Consider the following 21,167-nt stretch of genomic DNA (forward strand, 5'->3'; position numbering starts at 1 on the left):
ATTGCTACATACCCGGAACATAATGAAAAAATATTGCAAGATGCTGCTCAGTTATTGGCTCTGGGTTCGTCGGGTTCTTGGTGAACCTACAAGTCCTGTATATCCCCACAAGCAAAGAGGTCTAGGGGATGTAACGGTGTATTGCTTTCAAACAGCTGTCACAATTAGAAGAAGTTACAGGTGAAAACGTTGGCACAAATGGCTGTTTTTTTCAACTAATTTTCAAATGTTCCTATATTTAACTGTTAGTTTCTATAAAGAAACCTTGAAGGATCTACACAAATGACCCCTTGCTGTTTTCAGAATTGTGTTACTTTTCTAAAGGAGTCATTCGGGGAGGTTGTATGAGGCAGGGCACTGTCCCAGGAGTCATAGCCTGTCAGGCACTCTCACCCGTTCAAAGGCTCATGGTGCATTAACCTTTCAAACTTCAAGTTTAACGACTACAAAAACCAATTGAGGCTTTATAATTTCATGCAGCATATTCTCCTGCATAATAATTTTTTCCTACACCATACATTTATGACTATATAACACATCACTGTGAGTATAGGAAGGGATCCTTAAGGTCCTGAAGAAGAAGATTGGGGAGCTTCGAAACATGTCGGTAGATATAGGAGGCATAGTTCATTGAGGCATATGCACCTCCTCCCCCACCTTTTATTGATACCAGCTCAAAGGTATATTACATTTTTTAGACCATCGAGCTAGGTATTTTTTAACTCACTCTCCCATTCACCCCTGACCCTTCCTCTCACATCCCAACACAACACATAGTTGTCTCACAACAACAGTGCTCCCACGCAAACGTAGGTCGCAGCACGCCCCGTCCCGTAGAGGGGCGGGAAGACCCCTATGATGAAGCATAACACAAAGGGCCCTTTTGGTGTGTGAGGGGTATTTAAACAACTAGTGTGTACTTTCCACCACTGTGGGGATACATACCTAATCTGGGAGGACCTGACGTATATACACATCTGTGGGTGGATCACTATGTTTATAAACTTAACCTCGAGAGGATGTATCCACCTCCACTACTCATGTTGAGTGGTACCTCTCTACTCCCTATTTTGTTCCTTTGTTGGGTTTTTTACCTTTAGAATCCCCATGATGTTGAAAAAAAGGACACAAATTTGGCTTGGATACCTTATGTGGTCAAAAAGTTACAGGGGCCTAAGCGCGAACTACCCCAAATAGCCAAAAAACAGTCTTAGCACAGGGGGGGGGGGGGGGGGGGGGGAAAGGCCTAGCAGCGAAGGGGTTAAAGGCAAAACTCACAAATGTGTATATTCTCATTTAAGCCTGGTCCAAAAATCTGACATTGTCACATTACATTTTGCCAGCTTTGTATATGAGAGAGCACATACAGGACTTTGAGACATAGTCTTCAGTTCAGTTTGTACTGACTGCACTAGAGAAAGTTGCCCGGGGCACAATGACTTAGAAGTTTGATTGTGGCTGAGCTTCCAAATTTTATTAATCTCAAAAGCATGAGTTCTACTCATGACTCCAAACTTCAATAAAGCAAACTCCTTACACTGGTGATAAAGCCCTTTAAAGTTTCATCTTCTATTGAAAGAAAATAAGCAGCATAGGATATATTTTTCTGTGTTGTTAAACTTGTCACCACAAAGCAAGCGAAAAATAAATCCAAATGGCATGGCGAAGAAGAAGCTGACAATTGTAAACTGATTGAATGATTAACACTTTGTTTCGCATCCCTAAATCATGATTCTCTACAGCACATGCACAAACCCATTATGGCTGTGGGGTCCATTAAAGGCATTTTTGAGTATGCGAAGCAGTAGCACACTAGTACTACTTCACTTACTCATAAATACCTTTGTGAATTGGACCCTATGTGTTTGAAGTTGAGTTGCACACAGCCCATCTCTAGATCATGGGTGTTGCCTGTCTGTATTTCCGACCTATGCTGTCTGGTCATGCTCTAAATCACTAGTACATGCGCTACAAGCAAAACGGGTTTGTGAAAAACAAATGTTCAACTCCGTTCTGAACTCCTGTGCAGGCACAGAGTGTGTTCATGATAGAGCCCCATCGAGAATTCTGTGCATAAGTGAAGAATTGAGCTGTGTGCCTGTTTTGAAATAAATCGACCTCTCTCTCTCTCTCTATATATATATATATATATATATATATATATATATATCTATCTCTCTCTCTCTCTCTATATAGATAGATAGATAGATACACACACACACACACACAACTGTTGTATCTGAAATCGTTTACATGATTAGTTGTAGCAATATTAGGAGTTGGCAATAATGCTCCTAGAACAATTTTCAGAGTCGGTGTGCTGTCATCAATGTTACATCATCCAAGGCATAGGTATTGTGAAAAATCCAAGCATCACGCAAAGAGCAAGTGTAACAAGTGAGCCACGCCCATTCAGCTGTAAGATATGGTATGTAGCTAGTGGTACATTTTAGAGCAAACTGTCACAAATATAGTGTGGTAGGTCACTGTCGTTTACAGACAGCACATTTTCATTGAAATACCAACAAAAATCGCACCAACATGCAGTGTTACTGTTAAAACTATATAGAGCACCATCAACATGTAGAAATCCGATTTCTGTGAATAATCATAATTAGCACATCACTAAGTTAAAGTGTCTTGATTTGTTTGATACTATTAAACTTAATTTGTGCTTTCTTAACTGCTAATATTTGTTGAAATTTTACACAGTCCATTTACAGGTATTAACACTTACTTAAATATTTAAACACTCGCTCAATCATTCAAGGACAATCACACAGGCATATACATACCCTCCGTGGCACACACAGAAATACACACTCATACAAACACAAAAAGTACCTGCTCCTATTTAACATAAGCGTGTCCTCTGTTTGGTTCCAGATTCCCCCGTCTTCTTCCTCCAGCTAGGCTAGTGGTGCATCAATACCATGTACACTGGCTTATATCCAATCAGAAGCCAGTATAGGGTGGAAGGTACTGAAGTAGACTTTTTTTCTTCCATCTGACTTCTGATTGGGTAAGAAGGCATATGATTTACAACCCTGAAGTACCATTATCTATTATGCTGTACTACCTGACGTTAGTGCAGTATTTCAGATATGTATTGTGTCTGTGTGAGGCTGGACAAGAACAGCCCCCTCCTGATGCATGCCCAATACAGCAGCTGAGCCCTTTTGTGCTGGTATGGGTATGTTACAGCTTTTGCATGCAACAAATGGTCCGTAAGACTGTTTGTTTTCATGCAAAAGCTGTGACATGCCAAACAGTTAGTGGGAGAGAGCAAGGCATTGGGTCCCAGCCATGGCACCCTCTCTGTGTCAGCCACCAGTGATTATCACTTAGGGCCCCATGTACGACCCTTTTTAGTGGTCGCAAACAGAAAATCGTCCCATTTGAAACTGCTAATAAGTGCTGTGGCATGTACAAACCCTATTTTGCAAGTCGGTGACCTATTACTGACTTGAAAATAGGGTTTGCGAGTCCCTTTTGCAAAGAGGCATGCCAAGGGCATCCCGTTCTAATAGAGAGTCGAACTGGTATGTATGATTGTTTTGCAGCTGCAAATGAGGTCTCAAAACAATCGCAGTTGCCACCTACTTCAAGTAGGTGTTAAGCCAGAAATAAACAGGAAGGGGTCCCCTGGGGACCCCTTCCCATTTGTGTTTGGCAGTGAAAATATTTTTAAGAGCGGGCTGTGGTCCCACGGACCACTACCTACTCTTAAAATATTTATCAGAAGCTTGAGATTTTTCTTTTTCAAATGCATCCTGTTTTCCTCTAAGGAAAATGGGCTGCAATTAAAAGCAATACTGCTTTATTATGAAGCAGTCACAGACATGGTGGTCTGATGATCCCAGCAGGCCACCATCCCTGTGAGCGCTGGTCATTCCCAATGGGTCGCAAATTGCAACCTGCCTCATGAATAATAATGAGGCAGGTCATTTGAGACCTCATTGGGAATCTCTAAATGTGTCTGAGACACATTAGTACATTCCGCTTTGCGAGTTGCAAAAAATCACAACTTGCGACCTGCAAAACGGAATGGTCGTACATCTGACCCTTGGTTCTCGTCACAAAATCGTCATACTTTGTAGTCAGAAAATAAAAAATAGACACCAATCTCCAAGTCAAAGGAAGAAGTAGCATTTTGTTAGACAGCATTGCCTGACAGTTGTACTCTTTTTTTAAATGTACAGCAAATGTGACAAGACAAAGACAAAATTTAAAGGCATTTTTGTTAATCCTTCATCATCTAAACTCCAGCACGGTTATTTCTATGGATGCTACCCACTACTTCCAGTGCCTAGAACTGGCAATGTGTACAAGTGTATGTGCCAATTCAGATAGAATTTGAGTGGTATGAGAGTAATTTCCCTTTTCTGGGAAGCGTAAAAATTAAGAGCCATATTAAAGTTATTTGTGGTTTGTTTGAGAGTGCATACATTTTTTGTTTTCCCCATGGGTATTCCTGTTTGGTATCTTAGATAGAGCATATGTTTGCACTATTGTAAATAAGGGTAAATTAAATCTACGCGAACTGGAATTGCCCAACATTTCAAGTGAATCATGCTTCTATACATTAAAAAACATTTTATGTAATTCAAGGTTAAAGAGTGAAAGCCAGGTCCCATTGATGGCAGAGTTCTTCCTTTATTTAATTGTCTCTGCCAGTCTGCAAGTATGAACACATACTGGGTGATATTGTATATGTTTAGGGCTGGTGGTAACAACCAAGCAGTATATATTTTGGCTATTGAACAGGACACTGCTATTTAGGAATAATGCTGGTGTGGTAGTATAGTTGCACCCATAAATGCAGAGGAGCACAAGCAGGGATGTTGTGAACCCCCCACTCTTTAGCAGCTATAGTGGGGTGGAATTATTTAAAAGCCACTTCTGTCTGCAACTTGAATGATACATCTCATAATTAACGCCACAGAAAGATTTGTTGATAGAAGAGCAAAAGAAGGATGGAAGATTAAAAAGAAGGATGGGTGAAAAGATGGATGGGCAGGTGAAAGGGTGGATAGGTGAAATGATGCTTGCATGGGAGAAAGGATGGGTAAAAGGGTGAATGGGTGAAAGAGTGGATGGCTGAAAGGATGATTGAAAGAGTGGATGCATGGAGAAAGACTGAATGGTGGATCAAAGAATGAATGGATGAAAATGTAAAGGTGAAACTGTGGATATCAGTAGGAGGATGAAAGGGTGAAAGCATAGATGCTTGAATTGAAGAGACAAAGGAGCTATTCAAGGGATGGTCAGGCTCACTTGCTTCTCTTGCCTGGTGCCAGTAGAGCTTTGGTTCAAATTGAAGGGTATTTTAATGTTTTGGCTACTCCTATGAGTGGCGACATCTTCAAACGTATGAGGCATATTTCTTAAACACCTGCACAAGATGGACTCCCGTATTTTGTTTTCTCTGTGATTGAAAGATCCTAGATTTCATAATTCCTACATAAAGTTTATTGCTGTCTCTAGATGGAGAGCGCTCCGCTGGTGGGCTCTCTGCCTGATATAGCACTTACTCAAGCATTCAGAGGACTTTCCATAATCCACCTACTCTCAATCCAGCTCTTTATCCTCAAATACTTGCTAAAAGTCAAGGTAAGTGATTGGGTGGTAATTAGATGAATTTTCAGTTTTGATATTGCTGTTATTTAAGAAAGTCATGTTTGGTGTATGTTGAAATGCTTGTTTATGTACTCCTTCCTTAAATGAGTTCTTGCTAATGTGGCCACCATTTTTGTAACAAGCATAGAGCAGTCGTAAAAAGGAGTGTTCATTTTTTTAAAAAAAAAGAAATTAGCATAAAAAGTCAGGGTTACTGGCATGGTGCTTTCTGAAAAAACTGTGCTTGGTTTCATCACTTGTGTTTTCCTAGTCGTAAAATGAATATTTTGACCGTGCAAATGAAAAGCTTTTACGATTTTTTTCGTGAACCTGTGATGGCGTAGACTGATATCTGCAGCAGTGCTGTTTAATAGGTTAGAGAAAATTCCTGAGCTATATTATTGTTTCAAATTTGTGGAGTTTAGAATTATTTACTAGCACACATGGTCTTTCAGAAGTTGCAGTGATGAAGCCTGCACTGCCATTGACCAACATTATAACTATATGCCTGCGGGTATTTTACATATCTCTCATTTAGTGCTGTATGGGTTAATTCTAGGTTGAAGGTTGATTTTTTACAGTTCTTTGTGAAGAAAGTGGTTAGGTTGGTCATGGTCCCAATCATGGCATGGAATCATGGCTTAACAGGAAAAAAACAAGACAACTGAAACCGGATATTGAAGAGCCTAGTTCTTTTGGGTTAATGCTTCCATCATCATTGATTACATAAAATATGTTATTTTCAAACTTCATAATTAATGACATCAGTGATCACCCTCCGGCAAGACTTCTCTGACACCAACGATCAAGGCCAGGTGGTACTACTGGTTCGAATGCACATCCATGCCCACAACTATTCAAGATATATCCTCATAATGATCTATCCGCCGTCCTGACCAGCACTATCTATAAATCCTTAATGTCTTTCATGTTCCCCATCATACTTAATGTTTCTGATATCAAACCCATCCTAATTAATACAGCTTGGACCTAGTCATACTAATCCCTTTGGCACACACTATATACAGGTTATATGTTAAAGTTTTCACAATATTATATTCATCAATAATGGACTCTTGAGCATTTTAAACTCAACATGAAAGTTTGATGTTCCAAATCTTGGACTCCAAAGGTCATTTATTGTAGTTGTTTTTGATGTTCAAAACCGCAAATTCTTCCCAATAGCCAACACGTTTTTCGTCAAATTTATTGACTTCATCAGGGCTACAACAATTGATAAAGATTTACAGGCTTGACATTTTTAGCATAGCTTTATGCCACAAATATTAGGCAACTTCATTGCCACCAGCAATAGTCGTGAGCTTGGTTGTGTTACATGTGTTCTCAGTACACAACTTGAAACATGCCATGGCATAAGTGAGCATGTGTGCAAGAAAAAATTGAAACATCACTTCTTCATTTCTATTCAAATAATGACATATATCCAGTAAGCTATGTCAATACATACAAGAACTGAGGGAAAATTGCATTTAACAGTTTACTGCAACATGCAGCCAGTGATTTAGTACAATACGTATAGTCAATATTCCATAATCATACAGCTCAATAAAGTGCACATCGCAAGGTCAGGGTAATTCAAAGTAACATCCTAAGTGTGGGATATAGAGTTAGACCATAAAAACCATGTGCAGGGGTAGGTGTAAGTATGGCATGTAGCCTCATTACCTTTGTGTCTCTCTGTGTTATCAGTATAAAGCACAGCCATGCTATATAGAGGAGGCCAATAGTCCACCCAAATAGCCAGAGATGAACCATGTCAGTATCTTGCAACTGAGATCCTACATCTGATCTCACAAAACCTGTTTAGTCACTCACCCTAATCTCTTTCTCAGAGCCGTATGTCAATATTCAAGGGCAATAAACTCCCAAATCACAATAGTCCAAATTAGAGACCTATTTTGAACCCAAATACGAGTAAACAGTAAGGGAGTTCATTGTATGCCAAACATCTATTATAACCACGAGCTAGTTCGTAAAATTGTAATTTACTCACCAGAAGTAGACTGGTCTGTCTTGTGCTGAGAGTAGGGAGTGTAGTCAGTTGTAAAGGTAATCATGCCAGTTCCATATGTGTCACCTGTAAGGCGTTTAATGAATAAATATAGCAGCATTAGAAAATAATATATCAAATTTTATGTGGGTTTAGAAGCAAACCATATGCCTCGAGTGCTGGGCTTATCTCATGGCGTTCGATGTTGCACCGTGTGTGCTCCATATGTATCGGCGTTCTGTGCGGGCGCCATGTTACCTGTCGGTAATAGAGGCCAGCGAGGGGGACGACAGTCAATGTAGTGTACCGTATCCACACCCTTTATTCAACAGTCAGTGTATCAACATAGAACTGACAACCGCTAACTTGTGGTATAGTGAGGGAGTCTATACGTTAAAGATTGCCAAAGTTTACACTGCAACCCAATAGTGACTATGTCAAAGGATCTCTTTCACTCCATAGTGTCCCGCGGGTTAACTATTAACCAAATAAAGTGCTCTAAAGATCTACATTTGTGTGAAAATATCTACTGTTGTCTACCCTTCAAAACAGGAGTGACCGCTCGATAAATTACTCAATCCTTGCATTCTCAAATACAGTATATACAATCATCAATTTGGTATTTTCTATCTGTAGTAAATGTTACCGTAAAGTGAATGATATTCATGATTGGTGGAGAATCACCTTTGTGTGTAAATATACACTGTTGTCTAACCTTTAAAAGACCAGTGACTTTGCGATAAACTACTCAATCCTTACAATCTCCAATACAGTATATACAATCATCAGTTTGATATTTTCCAACTGTAAAAATTTTAGCATTAAGTAAGGTGAATGATATTCATGATTGGTGGGCAATCACTATGGGAAAATGGTAACTGACATATGTACACCAATCCACCCACTAACATAGGTTAAGTATCACATCACTCGCCCAAAAAGTATTGTAGTTCAGGATCGATATTAAGCCATTTTTCCACGGACCGAGATCGTAATATCCATATTGCCTCTTTACACCTCAGGTTAAGTTCTCTGGATCCCCCTCTGGGATCTCTGATCACATGTTCTTAGAATCTAAAACCCTTATGTTCTATCTGTGCTGGGCATTCCATAGCGTGGGTCGCAATAGGGTATTGTGCATCATTAGATTTAACAGCCATACAACTTGGACCTAACTGACCCACCCAGCCCAACAAATTTTGTCAAGACCTCTGTATTCCTTGAGAAAAATCACCTTGTATCGCACTTCAGTAAGGATGAAGTCTGGTAAAAAAGAATCCTCCTCCATTGACATCTGGGAGGATCTCAACACCACTGTTGACTCAAACGTAGTCCTCATCTTTCGGTTGCTAGACCCCTCCTTTATGTTCATGGTGCATCACTGCACCCTGCTGCATGTCCAATCCCAACTGGATGTGACTACAAAGTCCCTTCAACCAGTAATATTTTGCTCATAGTACTTATTGTGCATATCCGTGTCTTTTATGTCTTCTATCTTCATTGAATTTCATTATATTTTTGCAGTTCCCTTAGTGGTTTTTCTCTTTATTGTAGTCATCGCTCTGTAGAATGTTACATGTTTACTTTGATTTATGTACTATTTAATGAAGTGCATTATACAATTCGGATTAAGGTGCACTATCAATAGTTTATAGTTTGCTGCTTCTGCATCTCCCATCTTCTAAAGTCTGTTTTGGAATGAGTTTCACTCCAGTATTCATTAAAGCTTTCAGCATTTCTTATTGAATTTTGTCATGGTCTATATTACGACATGTGCTGTGGTTGTCTTTTCAAACAGTGGCCCACACTGCAGTAACACATCATATTTCGTAACTGCAATTTAGCCTGTGAATGCGCTGCAAAACTGGACTGCTGCATCCTTTGAGAATAACTAAATAGCAATATAAAACTGGGTGCATACCTTCAGATTTAAATCTGCATGTTATCTATACCCATTACAACAAAAACATCAAGTGCTACTCCTTTCTCTGTTTCTCACAAATCACATTTTTTGGAATTTCTCATGAGTTGAGTTCCCGCAATTAACCTAGAATCATTTATATATATCATCAATTATTTAACTAACAAATTCACATTTAAGGCGATTAGTGGTGGCATTGATGATGATTTATGATGTAATCAACGATGTTGTTTGTGAAACCACAGGAGATATCGCCTGCTATCAATGCGGCAACATTTTTCCCGGGAAACTAATAATCTAAATGTGTAGTTTTTCTGTGCTTGGCTGAATAGGAAACACTAACACATCAGGAGGAGTAGCAAGCGCTTCAGCCCACTTGCACGTGTAGCCACAGCCTCGGCATCATACTTCAAAGGGTCCGCTCCCCCGCCTGGAAGGCGCTCCCCCGCCACAGCATGCCGAGAGATTGTTTCCTCATGGTGCCTCTCACAACTGTCCCTCCCCCACCACAGGGCTAGTCTCGCGGACGCATTGCCATCCATCGATTTCACTATCATGCCCGTGTTCTCTTTGCCTTTCAGCAGACCGCCCGCCCTCCCCCCTCCGTGTTTTCTTGCAGCTTTGCCCAGATATGAGTCTCAAACAACCAAAATAATAAGTTTGCCCTGCACGCTTTCTGCGCTTACATAGTTAACATATGCCGCGCTCATTCCCTTTTCATCCTTCTAAGGTCGATACCATTAGCTCCATTAATTCTGCGTCTAAGGATTTAAATATCCATATGTTTTCTTGCAACTTTAGGCACTTCACACACACACAGCCCCACTGCTCACACACACACAGGCATCAAGGCAGCAACAGAATGCTCTAAGCCCCACCAGTGTTTGCCACACACACATGCCTCTCGCATCTCGTGTTTTCTTCCAGCTTTGGCCCGTGTTCTCTTTGCCTTTCAGCACTCAGCTTCCCCGTAAACACCATTTAACTAACATCCTGCCACACTCATTCCATTTTCATCCTCGCTTTCACTTTCATGCCTGTGTTCTCTTTGCCTTTCAGCACACAGCTTCTCAGTAGCCACTATTTAACGACCATCCTGCCGTAAACACCATTTAACTACCATCCTTTTAGTTAAAATAAAAGAATTGCCTCTAAGGGTTTAAGGAACCATAGAAATACAAGGCAAGGCAGCAACAGAACGCTCTGAGCCCCACCAGTGTTTGCCACACAGACAAGCCTCTCGCCTATCTCTCCCCCACCCTCCCCCTCCGTGTTTTCTTGCTGCTTTGCCCAGATCTGAGTCTCAAACAACCAAAATAATAAGTTTGCCCTGCACGCTTTCTGCGATTACAAAGTTAACATATGCCGCGCTCATTCCCTTTTCATCCTTCTAAGGTCGATAACATTAGCTCCATTAATTCTGCGTCTAAGGATTTAAATAACCATATGTTTTCTTGCAACTTTAGGCACTTATCACACACAGCCCCACTGCTCACACACACAGGCATCAAGGCAGCAACAGAATGCTCTGAGCCCCACCTGTGTTTGCCACACACACATGCCTCTTGCATCTTGTGTTTTCTTCCAGCTTTGGCCCGTGTTATCTTTGCCTTTCAGCACTCAGCTTCCCAGTAACCACCATTTAACTAACATCCTGGAACACTCATTCCATTTTCATCCTCGCTTTCACTTTCATGCCCGTGTTCTCTTTGCCTTTCAGCACACAGCTACTTCGTAGCCACCATTTAACGACCATCCTGCCGTAAACACCATTTAACTACCATCCTTTTAGTTAAAAAAAAAGAATAGCCTCTAAGGGTTTAAGGAACCATAGAAATACAAGACAAGGCAACATACACTCCGAATGCCACTCAGAGCCACATAATTACATGCCACATAACTACAATGCACTCAATACAACAGACACTGCAAAAACCAATCAGTGCCACATAGTTACACACCACATAATTACACAGCGCTCAATGCCACATACACTTCAAATACCACTCAGCGCCACATAATTACACACCACATAATTACACTACACTCAATACCACATGCACTCCAAATAACACTCAGTGCCAATTAATTACAATGCAAACAATGCAAGATACACTCAAAATAACACTCAATGCCACATAATTACACACCACTAAAATCAACATACACTCCACACAAAACCACTCAGTGCCACATAATTATATTCTACATAATTACACTCTATCCATCTATCTTATCTATCTATCTTATCTATCTATCTTATCTATATATCTATCTATCGGACTATTGCACTCTATCTATCTATCTATCTATCTATCTATCTATCTATCTATCTATCTATCGCATCACCACAGCATCACTTAGCACCACCACAGCATCACTCAAGGGCACCACTACATCACTATGCGCTACCACAGCATCAATTAACGCCACAGCATCACTCGACACCACCACAACATCACTCACCGCCACCACAGTATCAATCTGTACAACCATTCAACAACAACTGGCTCTAATATGTTCTCTCAATATTTAGGCTTTATTACAAATGGCACAAAAAAAATGATAATATTTAACTTCTGTTCTTGGATTTTAGGCGCAATTAAATACACTAAACATAATCTTCACAAGAGTTATTAACAAAAGTTTAAACGATTGCCATTATAATTTACATTAACTTTTATTTAAGTATTAATTATTTGCAAAAATTAAAAGCCATTGTTATTTGTAATATCAATACATCTAAGTCACGTAAATACAACACATATTGCATTACAAATGCTATAGGTGTCACATTTGCAACAGTTAAAACTATTGACATTGTACATGAGAAAGCTAGTAATTTCAATATTTTCAATACCAACACATAAATAAAAAATTAGTCAATTTACAATACAAAAAGCTCAAACTTTCCTAATGCGAGACCTCTTGCATTGCAAATGCTTGTTAGACCTAGACGGAGGGTCTAGGAATGAATTGTTGCACAAAGACACCACCGAGCTAGTTTTATATCTTTACTGCACTTTCTTTCGGTGATCCCAAAGCATATTGAGATATAATTTTTGTATGTGTGTATTGTCTTCCCCTCCCTTATGCTCCACGACAGGCGTTGGTCTGCGCAGGGGTGTATTGTAAGCAAGCCCAATGATGAAGCATGTCACAATTTTGTGAGTGAGAGCAGTATTTTCTTGCAGAGAATGTGCCACTTTTTCAACACTGCTCGGTACTCCTCCTGATGTGTTAGTGCTATATAATTGGGGAGGCCAGAGTGGAGAGATTTACCTCTCACCCCTTCATAGTATGTGAAACTGAATAGGGAACACACCTTAATCAAACTATGGTGATCGTGAGATGTAACCAACTATTCCTGCTGTCTCCTAATTACACTCCACCAGAACAGTGAGAATGACTGCCACAAATAGCACCCCACATTGGTGATTTAGCAATTCCATATTAATAAATCATGCACTGGGTAATTATGTCAGCAATACGCTGTACATTACGGCAAGTACAACAACTGAAAATCAATTAGCATGTTTGCAGCCCAGACCGTATCCGAGCTACCTATGGCGAGTCTAAAATTTAACGGTGGATGTTTTTGGACTAAATAGATTTATTCTAACATCACATTTATCAACAGTTTATTCAATATTTGTAATTTGATTGTAACAAGATGACAAGTGGCAGCATTGCCGTATTTGCAGAGCAGGGGTACCATGCAATCGCCTCTCCTCCTTGAATGATATTTACTTTTCATTCGTAAAACTACAAAGGTAGAACGAAGTTATGTTATGTTATGTTATATGCATTTATTACGCGCACAGATACTCGGGACTGTCCCGGCGCAAATCTATGGGGGTAGGGTGCTCGTCCTCAAGCAGGAGACAAGATTTCAGTTTTAATGAACATGCCCAAATCCTGGAAGCTCATCCTTAAACAAACAGAAAGGTTTTCAGCTTTTTTTTAAACGTACCCAAATCCTGGGTGGAACGCAGACTGAGTGGAAGAGTATTCCATACCGTGGTTGCCTTCACTGTGAAGGAGCCACCTCCAATCCTCTGTCGCTGAAAGCGAGGGACATGAGCCAAATACAGAGACGTGGAGCGCAGATCCCGCCCCGGTGCATAGAATTCAATCCGCTTCTGCAGGTATAGAGGCCCGCTACCATGCAGTGCCCGATAGGCCAAGATCAATAGTTTAAATTTCACTCTAGCGGCTACTGGAAGCCAGTGGTACAGACGGAGCTGGCTCTGTACACTGTCCCTGGAGGATAGTCCGGATAACAATCTGGCAGCAGTATTTTGGACTATCTGAAATTTTCTTAGCATATATGCTGGAATACCGGAAAAGAGGGCATTAGCATAGTCTAGACGAGACATAATCAGTGCACATATAAGTGTTTGTCTAGCAGCTATGGGCAGCAGGGGAAAAAAAACATCTAAAGGATTTAAGTAAACTGAAGCAGCCACCTGCCACCTTCTTGATGTGTGACTCAAACGATAGGCGCTCATCAAACCAAACCCCTAAATTCTTAGCTGATTTCTCAGAGGAAGTTGGACAGGGGTATTCTGGTGGCCAAAGTTGCTCTTTGAAATTTGAGGGGAACTTACCAAAGAGAAGAACCTCCGATTTCCCTTCATTACATTTAAGCTTTGCCTCCGCCATCCAGTGAAATACTGCGGCCAGGCAAGTTTGAGCTTGAGATACCGGGACAGTGTCTGTCTTCCAGGTGAAGAGTAACTGGGTATCGTCAGTGTATGACATTACCTTAGCTCCCAACCCTTCCGCTAGATAGATTAATGGGGTCATATAGATATTAAATAAGAGGGGGCTTAGGGCAGACCCTTGCGGGACTCCCGTAGTGACCCGCTGTGGAGTGGAGGAAAAAGGTGGTATCGAAATCTGCTCAGTCTGGGCTTCCAGAAAGGAGTGAAACCATTCCCACACCGCCCCAACAATCCCGACCCTTGCCAGGCGAGCTAGGAGCAGTGGATGGGGGACCATGGCAAACGCGGCCGAGAGGTCAAGCAGGATAAGTGCAGCCCTCCCGCCCGCATCCAGACAGTCACGTATGGCCTCGGCCACCTCGACTAGCACAGTTTCCGTGCTATGTCCTGATCGGAAGCCCGATTGAGCTGGGTGTAAAATCGACTCACTTTCCACAAAGTCGGTCAGTTGTTTATTAACCACCTTTTCGCAGATTTTTGCTAGAGCAGGAAGCAAAGAGATGGGACGGTAGTTCCCAGGGCAAAGAGGGTCAAGCGTTTGTTTTTTTAGGAGAGGTCGAATTATAGCTTCCTTCCAGGGATGGGGAACAGCCGCTTCCTTCAGGGAGAGGTTAATAATGGAGGTAACCTCTTTGTGGATGGTCTCCGAGACTAATGCCAGTGTTCTAGCCGAGCATGGATCAGACGGGGATCCAGATTTTAAAGCCTTTAGGCTTTTTAGACATTCATCAGGGGCCACCAGATGAAAGTCAGAGAAGACATGGGCAGAGCCTTCTGGTGGGTCAGCAAAAACATTCGATACCTGTGTCACCTGAGAGACAAAGGATGCTTGAATGCCTATGATCTTGTCCCTAAAGGCTCGGGAGAGAGTGTCACACCAGGCTGAAGAGGAAGGCAGAACACTAGATAGCGCCACAGGAGCCGTAAAGCTCTGAACGATGGTATATAGTTCCCTGGCATTATTATTTGCCGCTGTTATGCGGGTAGAGTAAAAGAGACCTTTGGCCCGTTTGATTGCAGCATAATATGCCTTCTGTTTGTCCCTGAGCTTCTTCTTATCCTCCAGGCAATATCCACCTTTTCGCCATGCCCGTTCTAGAACCTTGCAGTCATGTTTCAAACTCTTTAAAAGGGTATTGAACCACCGTTTAGACGGAGAATTTCTCGAAGGCCTAATCGGCCAGGGGGAAATCACCTTGGCCACTGCCGTCGAGATCCAAGTAGCAAATTCTGCCGCCTGAGTGTTAAGCTCACCAACGAGAATAGGCTTAGAAGCTGCCAAGGCTATGTTGAGCGCTGTAGGATAAATTTTTCCACCCAGAGAAATTTGACTTTTGGGGGCAACGGGTTCAGACCTGGCTACCTCCCAGGAAAAATATGTTATAAAATGATCTGACCAAGTCACCGGACAAGTCTCTACCTCTAAGATGGGAAAATTGGAGCAAATAGGGTCGAGTACATGTCCGGCCTGGTGTGTGGGGAGGCTAAGGTGTTGCTTGAGTTGAGCCAGCAGCAACCCATCCAGCACATCCTGTGTGTCCTTGCTGTCTGTGCAGTCCAGATGTATATTTAGGTCCCCAAGGATCAGAAGGTTAGAGAATCGAATAGCCCTCGATGTTATAGCATCCCCCCATTCTTGTAGAAAAGGCCCTGCTGGCCCTGGGGGTCTATAAATTAGTGACCCACCCAGAGTAAAGTGAGCGGACATTTGTATACTGAAGTCAAGTACTTCACAACTACTCCAGGATGAACCCTCGATCCTATGAAGGTTCCATATGTCTTTGTAAATAACCGCCACCCCCCCCCCTTCCACCCATCCGATCTACCCGGTTAATTTTATATCCCGGGGGCAAAGCTAGGGCAACAACTGGATTGGAAGAGGAGTCAAGCCAAGTCTCTGTCAAGAATAGTAAGTCAAGAGAGTGGCTATCCAGAATATCAAACACTTCCGCATGGTGTTTTCTAAGGGACCGGGCATTCAAGGAGGCTGCCCTGACTAGGCCGGTGGAAGGCTGAGATATCCGACCAGTGATATGCCCCATATTATGAACCAGGGCTAAATTCAGAACAAGACCGCAAGAGTTACATATAAAACTATCACTTTTGCTAGCATCCCAGCGTTTGGCCAGACAACTGTGTACGGGGGCCAGAGCCAGCAGAGAGGAGGCCGAGTACTTCCGCACAATGCCGGCAGTTCCGTGGGCAGCATACCTGGCACTAGGCGCTTCCAGGGCGCTGACTGGCGCAGACGGGCTTGCCTTAGGCGCGCCCGCTGCGCCCGTCCGCTGCGCTCCCGTGGAGCGCGCATCTAAGTAGTCTCTGGTGCGAGAGAGCTAGACCGCCAACTAACCAAAATGGCGGCGCCTCTCGGCACCAGCAGGAATCCGGAAGCGCAATGTGCAGTAGGCAAAGAGAACTATGCAAGAACAGTGTGCAAAATAGCAAATGGTCAAATTTCTTCTTTTACTGTGCGGGTATGCGGTCAAGTAGGTAAGAATACAGACAAAGTTAAAATTATTAAAACACGCTAATAAATGATTTCCCACACGGACTAGGCAGAGGTATATCTCAAAGCAGTCCTACCCCGTCACTGTAACTGTAACTTAAACTACAAGACTGACTTCTAATTTTTAACATGTGTGATATAAAATTTAGGGAAAACAATTGTGACAGCCTAACAATTGCAGTTTCCTAATCTTTAAAATGGTCTCAAACAGTAATCCCTCACTGCCTATCGCATACAGAATTTTAAATAACTCAGGAAGTCCACAATTAAAATATGTATATTGTTGCTCCATAATGCGTTTCTAGAAAGATGAAACACAGGCTAGGGTATCACAACCTGTTCATTTTAAACACTACTTTTTCACATTTGCCATCTACTGCATTTTCTTTCTTTACGTTACAATCAAATTGTCAAACGGCTAATTAAGTTGTCAATGGTAATACGAGTGGTACATAGAATCAAAAAAAAGAAAGAAATAAACAAAACATGCCATTTTACATGCTAATTGTGGACAGAACATTGCTCACTTCTAATCAATCTGGCTTCATTGAAATTAAGAGATCCATGCTCAGTAAGTGCCGGGAGGCCTCCTCTGCATCCTGAAGGGTGACGCATTCTTGTACATTCTTAATGAAATTGAAGAACTTGGCACGGACGATTAATCAGTGGATCTTTATTAATTTCAGTTTACATCAACTGATTAGAGAGAGTGACCTATGTTCAGACTCGAAGACCTCTGAAGTTTCCCAGGGTTCGATATCATCTCCGAAGCCGATTTGGGAAGGTGCAGGAAAAGTGTCAGGTGTAACAGGGCAAGGCACCTTCGCAGTCGACTACCGAGGCGTAGCAGCAGCACTGGAAGGTGCATTCAAGGTTTAGGATGAGGAGAGGGAAGCAGAGACGTAGCAGTGATGGGAGTGAGAGCAAGGGGTCTGGCGCTGGGCACGGGAGGGGCGCATACGGGCTGTGCATCCAAGCAGCGGCGGACATGAATTGGGAGCGGGGGGCAATGGGTTGGGCTAAGTAACTGACGGGAACCGAGAAGGGAGTGCGGCGTGGGAGAGGAAGCAGGGAATGTCGCAAATTCAGGAAAAGGGCTGGAAGAAGAGCAAAAGAGTGAGAAAAAGGAAGAAGAGGAGTTAAGAGAGCAACTGAGTTTGAAACTTGAAGAGAAGATCTGAGACTAAAAGAAGCCAAAAGCAGCAAGGATTGAGTGAAAAGGGCAGAGAAAAATTTTAAAGAATGAAAGGCAAAAGCACAGAAGATCAGCAAAGAATGAATGAGAAAGAGTGGCAGATGCCCCGCAGATCAGCACAGAATCAGTGTAAAAGTTCAAAAAGCAGCAAAGAAAGATTGCGGAATAATGAAATAAGCACATGAAAGTGGCAGAAAGAGAATGAGAAACGCACAGAAAAGCAGCAAAGAAGGAATAAGAAGGAACGAGTAATGCACAGTGAAGTAGCAAAGAAAGACTGAGAAATGCACATAAAAGTGACAAGTAATGAAAGAATGAGCGATGCACAGAAAACAGCAAGGAAAGGGTGAGAAGTGTTCAAACAAGTAAATGGCGCGCGCGAAAGTGATCGCGAGCAAGAATTTCATCCGCGACCGGGAGTTGTGTGCGCTTGCAAAAGGTAAATAAAACAAGGCGGAGAGAGGCACGCAAGGCTTAATGAGCCTTGACAGAAACACACATGTCGGCTGCGCGTGTGAACGCAAGCTTGAGGCCAGCAAAAGCCTCTGGTGGCACTTTTAAAAGCCACTTACTAAATGTCTCGAAAAGACAGCGCATGCGCTGACTCAGCGAGACCTAAAAAGAAAAAAGAATTAAGGATACTACATTAGAAGGCTAAAACAATGTCTCGTGGACTTGCAGAAGTGAATGACCCACAAATACTAAAAGCTCATAGATTGGTATATATTATGATTTTGTGATTTTTTTTGGTTAGTGGTGTTTTGTGTTGGGTGTTCTATATTGCACTAATTACTTGTTTTGTCTGTCCTAGCGCCAACATGCCTCAGTGAGGTAGCCCTTAATAAACATAATAACATACACAGAACAGTTACAACAAAGGCACACACTGCATCTGTAGTTCGAGCTTCCAAAGCGTATAGAGAGCATGCACTACACAAGTGGGAACCTTCTCATTTACAGCAGCTCTGGTGGCAGTGCAGGAATGAGGTTGGCACTGGTAAAACATGAGTGGGACGGCACAGATGAGAACTGTGGTGGTAATGACGCACGGAGGAAAACCATAGGTGATCCACTCATAGGCAAGTACAGGCCGGACAACTCGCAGGTCTGCATCAGGCCATTGAAATCTGTAACACAGCAATGGCTGCCTTTAAGGAGGTCCCTAGTGTTTTCCAAGTTTCCTCAAACATCTGAGCATGAGAAAGCCGAGGTTAACAGCTGTATGGCACCACCCCATAAACACCCAGTATTCCTGTTGTTTGGTCCAATACGCATTTAGTTAGCATTTACCTAGCTAACCCATGAAAAGCCTGACCAAAGAACCCCAAGTGGGGACTACTGAATCACCGATTCATTGTTAACTCAGGTGTGTCACAAGCTCTGAGTCTGCGCGCCATAATGAAGGGGAAAAAACGGCTGTTACCGAAGTAATGTTAAAAGAGTAATAATGGACAATGTTTTCAGTGTCAAACAGTGGTCTATCCAAGGAGTTTGTGACATATGGTCCTGTAACTTAGTGGAATAGGAAACACAACGGCTACAGCACCTCTACCAACTTCTCTGATAAGATACCTCAGGTGAAGGCTGCATCTGCGTATACCATGATGCTTCCTCTTCAAAGGCATGTATGAATGAGCCGTTTTTATCCACATTTAAGACTCAACATCTGCCAATGGTGCTCCAGGTTTGTTACTAACTTTACAATTCGAGACCAAAATGCTAAGTAAATCAACTGCTAATGCAACTAAACTTATAAGTATCATCGTAACAATTACTGATTTTTTTAGAACAAATTAAAACCTAGACTGTTTGACATTTTGCCTGTAAGATTCTTCCAAATTCCCTGTACACAAATGGCTGATGATGCAATCTTTAATTGAAAGGCAGCATTTCAAGGTGTCTTCTTAGTCAACTGTAGTAAATAAACAAGCAGATCGCAGGAAGCAACGTCATTCTGTTTAGAAGGTCAACCTGTAAGACTTCCACCACCAACAATCCTCTGGATCCTGTAATATCGCAAAAATGGCTTCACCCAAAGGGGACTAAACACCACAACAACATGTAACAAATATTAATTATCAAAGGGATTGGCTTGAAAAGACGCAGGAACATCCCTGCAGTAAATGCTGCTCAGTAGAGAATATAAGTTTTGCTGCTGTTGAAGGAATACACGTATGCAAGGCTGGTGAAATCCCACGCCTCCCTCCTCTGTAGATATGTGCCTATGTCCTAGAACCACCTTCCTTTACCTGTGCATAAGCAGTCTGGATCTGCAAGTTGAGTTATAAAGAGATTTCAAGCTGTCTAATACAAGGGTACCATTTTTTTTTGCATTCTGATTCATGTATTTATGTATTAATAAAGGGGAAAGCAACACCTAAGCAAGGAGCATCCACAATTCTTCAAAAGTGGGAAATTTATACTAAATGAGACAAAATGTTTGTAAAAATCATAACTCTATAATGAGCACCTATACTATCAATCCTAGTGGTGCATGAGCTTACCTCACTAATCAATACGCATATATGTAATTATATGTTAGTGTTTCCACTGAATGATGGTGCAAATTTAAAATGCACAAATGCACTGAGTGAGCTAAATTATATACACAACGAAGAGAGAATATATTGTCTGGATTCATAATACATTTTGTGCCCCCATGTTCAGCTTAGATGAAAAAGAAATGCCACCTCTGAATTCTTCATCTACAGCAGACCTTTCTCAGCTGTAGGTAAGGGTGAGTGCAGGAACATGGGAGCCTATAAGGGGTGTTCAGAACACCTACACAGTCATACATTGGTAGACACTTAGCAATATTCTCAATCCGCTAATTTAACATAAGTGCCTAAAAGAATTGAGTAATTGTGCAAACTGAGCCTGAAATCAGCAAACACCCCTGTATTGTCTAAGGGTGCAGAGGAAGGGATGACTGCACCCGGACAAGTATGGCAGTCTCACAAATGCTCAGTCAATAAAAGAGGTGGGGGCTGGGTGGAACAGTGAGCGTCTGTTGGCCTTTTCTGCCCGCAGCCCCCTCCTCCCCACAACCTATTACCTGCCCTGGGTGCTATGCATCTGCTAGGTTCAAGAGCAGAGAACCACCACGCAGTTGGAGCCCCGTGAGTGGACAACTATGTTCCTCCTCACACTTCCTGGCCAGCCCATGGAGCAGGAAGAAGTGTCCAGTG

At 42.1% G+C, this 21,167-nt stretch overlaps 1 protein-coding gene across 2 annotated transcripts in view; it reads left to right on the plus strand.

Annotated features, from left to right (window-relative positions):
* INPP4B (inositol polyphosphate-4-phosphatase type II B) overlaps positions 1-21,167 on the plus strand; it is a 2,419,090-nt gene that overhangs the window by 81,879 nt on the left and 2,316,044 nt on the right. The gene's annotated exons all lie outside the window — the stretch shown is intronic.

This window comes from Triturus cristatus, chromosome 2_2 (assembly GCF_964204655.1).
Source record: "Triturus cristatus chromosome 2_2, aTriCri1.1, whole genome shotgun sequence".
Taxonomy (NCBI): domain Eukaryota; kingdom Metazoa; phylum Chordata; class Amphibia; order Caudata; family Salamandridae; genus Triturus; species Triturus cristatus.